Here is a 5,796-nt window from a genome sequence, read left to right as displayed (position 1 = left end):
CCGAGAATAAAGGCTTTTATTCGCAACAAGAATAGAGCATACTGCTTAACAATACAATCCCAGACTAAAGGGTCACTAGGAAGTGCAGTGAGCTTTATACTCCTATAGGAAGGCGGAGCCAACCGGAGTGTACCACAGAACAATGCTAACAGGTGGAACACCCCCAACCCTAACCCCAACAGTAACAAGAGTAACATATGTGCATGTACCCATAGTGATAACCATCTATGGTTCAGTACCCATAGTGGTAACCATCTATGGTTCACCACAGAAACACATTCTAATAGTTGCACCACATTGATACGGTTTTATAGACAGCACCTTCTAATGATTAATAACCACATGAACTGTGGATTTAACTATGTGGATGGGTAATATAAACAGAAAAAGTGTAATAAAGAAATTTCGTACATGCCAGGGCTTAATTTATTTTAATTGATATGTATCAAAAAGAAGCAAAGCTCACCTACATTATCTACATGAATGGCTTCCTCGTCTATAGCCATGAACCAACACCAGTAGGATACCCTTGAGTATGCTATTCTGTACGTAATTCCTTTAACTTCTATCAAATTGGCTAATATTTAGGAAAATGGTACTTAGGAGCAGGAGTCTTTGAGCCTGCTACGCCATTCAATAATACTTGTAATATATATCATGATTGTTCTAGTCAAAAAAATAAAAGAATTTGTAACTACAAATATATGAATTTGGAGTAAGAGTAAGCCATTTGGCCCCTCGAACCTGCTCCATTCAATAAGATCATGGCTAATCTGACTGTGGAGTCAACTCCATAATCTGCCTCCCCCAATAACCTTTGACTCCCTTGTTAATCAAGAATCTATCTACCTCTACCTTAAAAATATTCAATGGCCCTGCCTCCTTCACTCTCTGGAAAAGAGAGTTCAAACCATTCATGATCCTCAGACAAAAAAATAATCTAATCTCTGTCTTAAATAGGAGTTCCCTTATTTTTAAACTGTGTCCCCCAGTTCTAGTTTCTCCCACAAGTGGAAACATCCTTTCATCATCCATCCTGTCAAGTCACCTGAGGATTTTGTATGTTTCCTTAAGATCATGTCTAATGCTTCTAAACTCCAATAGATATGGGTCCAGCCTGTCCAATCTTTCATCGTAAGGTAAACCCCACCCACCACAATCCCAGGTATCACTTAAGTGAACCTTCTCTGAACTGTTTCTAACTTGTTTATATCCTTTCTTAAGTAGGAGACCAAAACTATACAGAGTTTTCCAGATGCGGTCTCACCAACACCCTGTACAGCTGTAACATCCCAATTTTTATATTTCATTTCTCAAGCAATAGACAACATTCCATTTGCCTTCTGAACCACTTGTTCTATCTGCGTAATAACTGTCTGTGATCCATGTACCAACAGATGGAAAACTACAATACACCCCACACTAATCTTTGCTTAATCCAATACTTTCAATGCCAATTTTAAGACATGTTTTCATTCTATTTAGACCCAGGTGGGTATTATTTTTAAAGTAGGGGAACACTGGAAGTGATTTTACGCAGAGCGATGGGGATTATTATAAAGCAGTAGTAGGCAGTGAAAAAATAAATCAGTAATGGTTGAAAATGTTAAGGCTGAATTAAAACAGAAGATACTGGCAATCCTAAGCAATTCTGATGAAAAGGCTTTATCCACAAACTGAATCCTTCCATGTATTGAGGGACCTGCTCTTTATTCCTAACATCTTCTGTTTTTATATTTAGTTGAGCATTTTGGGCTGTGACAATAAACTGAGAACAAAGTTTTAAACCATCCATTGATTAGGTTACAAGTTTGAAATGACATTATGATACTTGCTCCTTTTACATTAGTAATGGGTAATGTTCAGCTATGACATGTCTAACAGTGTGATACAAACAGCTAAATGTGTAATTGCTACACTATAAGATTAGCAATTATGCATCTATAGCAAATTTATCAGGAAATGATATGATTATGATTAATACATATTACCAAGCTTTAATTGAAACATTATAGGACATCTTGCACTACTCATTTTATCTACACATCCCCATAAAAGCAAAATACTCAGTAGGGAGTTATTGTCACACTTGCATAATGGAGTTTATAATGAATGTGTTAATACTGTGTAACATTAGTCTAACATTATGATACTCTCATGGAGAGGAGTAATGGGGGTTGCAGGAAGGTTATTTTCCAGTTCTTGTCAGTGCTTCAGCCATTCATTTTGTCATTTGAGTTTGGTAGCATAGAGATTAAAAAGATAGGCTGGAGTTCAGAGCTGTCTTCAAAATATCAGCCTCAGCTGAAAGAATTGTCAACCTGGCCTGGTTTACTAGGTGACTTAATCCGTGGTAGCAGAACCTCGAAGATTAAAAATCTGGCTGTCTCACTTTGTAGAAACTATGCCAATTTAAATCATTTGGCTTTAGATAAGTGTGGGTATTATGTAAGAGTATATTCAGTGCAGCAGGAGGACTAAATGGAAAAATGTATCCTGTGGGAAAATATGTCATGTTTCTTTGCTTCTTCAAAGCAGGAGATGAGCTTCATGCTCCTGCTGTTCTCTGAAATTATTTCTACTTGGATTAGCAGTAAATGAAAAGGCTCTGCCCAGTTTTTACATTGACTGTGAACTTGTTAAAATGTTGCTGGAGCCAAATGGGATTATCTGGTAAACAGCATCAGTTCAGGAAAAGTTTATGTTAATACAATGCTTCTGCAAATAATCCTTTCTTCATCAAAACAAGACATATACAATCTTTGATAGATTCCTGACATACATTGATTGTATAATGCTCCTTTTCTTTCAGCTGAGGCTGATATTTTGAAGACAGCCCTGGACTCCAGCCTATCTTTTTAATCTCTATGCTACCACTCCTTAAAATTCAATAGTTTATTTTTTTCCCTGGTATCAGAAATTTTCTTGTATATAGGTTGCTGCATTTCCTCTCCACTCAAAAATACTTTGGAAAGTACATTGAAGTTATTTTATGACAGCTTTTGAGTTATAGTATTATTGGTCCAATGGTACCACTCTCACACGAGTCAGATGTTTATGGGTTTAAGTCCCACTCCAAAGACATGAGCACATACAGTGGTTGACACTTCAATGCAGCACTGGGGGAGTGCTGCACCATTGAAGTTACCATCCTTCAATTGAAACACTAAACTAGTGTCTGTTCTGTTCTCTCAGTTGAATGGAAAAGATCCCATGGTGTTATACAAAGAAGAACAGAGGAGTTCACCCAGTTCCCTGCCAATAATTACCCCTCAATCAAATTCGGTAAAAAATTATCTGGTCATCATCAGATGCTACATTAGGTTTTTGCTGTGTGCAAATTGGTTGCCGCGTGTGCTAAGTCTTTCTTTAGCAGATTATTTTAAACTCATTGAAAGAATGGTATTCTTGGGGGGTGAAAACAGCATATTTTATTTTGAACTTGGGTCCCCCAGATGCTTAACACATTTGTACAGAGTTTGTGGAGTGAAGGCATTCAAATGTTAATTACATTTAGAAACCTTGGATATATCGACCTCCATTCATCTGCACATAAAGATGGAACAGAAAACTAAATTTTAGGATGGGATTTTCCACACATCATCACCGCCACCACCACTCCAATTACAAAAATTATATACATTTTGAGTGCTTTTCCAGTAACTCCTAAAATGAAAAATTACTGGAAAGTAGAGGAGAGTGGAATGTCCTGATTAAAGCCCTTTCCCTGACCCAGATTGTTTACTGAATAGAAAAGCATTCTGGTTGCTGTGGTGCTCTGTCTGAAGTTAATTTGTCTATTATTTAAGTGTTTTAAAAATAATTCTGTTGAGAGGTCATTGAATTGTTCCTGTTTACTGTATACTTTGATCATACAATGTTGCACAGATGTGGAAATTTACTACGTGCAGAAAGAGAGACTACAGTGGTATAAATTTTAAACTTTATACATGCTGTGAACTTGAGAATCCATAGGCTATCCAGTTGTAAACTTGGCAGGTCACACGCTATGATGCTGACACAAACTTTAATGTTATAGTAACAAAGTAAATCAAATTATCAAACATAATTTTATAATTATAATACAAACCCTATTCATCTAAAATATTTATGGGGTAAAATCTTACCAAAAGATGGCAGAGTGTTAGTTACAATGCGAAAAATGGAGTATTTCCTGCTGATAGCGCCAGCATGATTTCAGACCGAATCTTATGCTTCCTGAGTGAAAATTTTTATGCCCATGAGAATCACACTGCACTTGTGGCATGTTCCCTCTGAATCAACCGCCCCGCAATAACCTAATTGCTGTAATCACTGGGGAGCTCCATATAAATGGTTCCCCAGCATTTGTTCCATTTCAGTTGTTGCAGAGGATGGCAGCCAGGAAGGCTACACCTCACTTTTCAGAGGGAGCCCTCACCAGGATGCTGGATGGAGTGGAGCAGACATGGGGTGCACACTACCCCGGCTGCTAGAGCTGCGAATGTGAGCATCAGGAAGGGATGACAGCATCCCTCCTCGGATTGCAAAGCTGGCTGGAGGAGTCCAATTGCATTCTATCTGAGGAGATGCTGCTGTCACTTCAGCTCATTGAGGCCAAAACTGAAAGGGTGGTGTCCATGGTGGAGACTTTGGCAGGAGATGTCCACAACATGGTTCACCTCATGACCTCCATGTCTGAGGGCATGAACTGCATGTCTAACAGTGTTCTCTAATTATCACGAGGTCAAGGGCTGTTAAGGTGCTGCCAGGTTGCCCACCTCAGCTTTAAGATGCATGTGAAAACTAGGACTCCTGATGCGGGTGGGGTCTGTAGTGGCTGACACTGTGCATCCCACGTTTCTGAGCCCTATGATAAGCCCATTCGATGGCAGAATGCGTTAAGGTCTCTATTAGGCAGGAGTCAGACATATCACTGAGGATGAGAGGAGCATCACTCTGTCCTCAATGAAACTCATCATCATTCTCCCGCAGAGTCCAGCCAATAGCTTCAGCACCCTGCCCATGATGCTTGGCAACAGCACAGGAGCATAGCGCTGGCACCACATAACTGGTTAGATGCTAACCCCCATGGTGAGAGAGCTAGTTGCTCCTAGTCCTTCTCATCCCGAAGCGAGACGTGATGAGGCCATCCCCACCTTGTCGGGCCCTGACCAGTACCCGGGTTTCTTCCACCTCCTCCACTGCGTGTTCACCCTCACCGCCTCCTCGACATCCTTCCCATCTGTGGAGATGTGGCACTCCTCCATCTCCTTCAGGTCCAGGTGGTCTCAATGATGCAGGAGACCCTTTGGTGGCTATGTTGTAGGATACCCCCTGACCAGTCCAGGCACCTGAATCACATCTTCAAGAGGCCAATTGCCTACTCAACCAGCACACGCATTACAGTGTGAGCCTTGTTGTAACGAGTCTCTGCAGGTGTTTGTGGTCTCCGCATTGGCATCATCAGCCACCTTCTGGTGGGTACCTCCTGTTCCCGAGAAGTCATTGCTGTCCTCAAAGACTGCTGGGATCTGAGAGCGTCCCAAGATGTAGCTGTCATGGACGTTCCCAGGAAACGGGCACACACCTACAATGAAGCACATCGTGTGGTCACAGACGAGCTGCACATTGAGGGATGAGTATCCCTTGCAGTTTATGAGTGGTGCTGCGTGGTGCCATGGAGTGCACAGGCCCATGTGGGTGCAGTCAATCAAACCTTGCACTGGGGCAAGCTTGTTAAGCACGCGAAGACCATGGTTGTAGCATCTTGGCCTGCCTGGTCCCGATCTAAGTTGATATATATGTGAGCCCTCA

This window comes from Mustelus asterias, chromosome 8 (assembly GCF_964213995.1).
Source record: "Mustelus asterias chromosome 8, sMusAst1.hap1.1, whole genome shotgun sequence".
Lineage (NCBI taxonomy): Eukaryota > Metazoa > Chordata > Chondrichthyes > Carcharhiniformes > Triakidae > Mustelus > Mustelus asterias.
Note: the sequence above shows the minus strand (reverse complement) of the source record.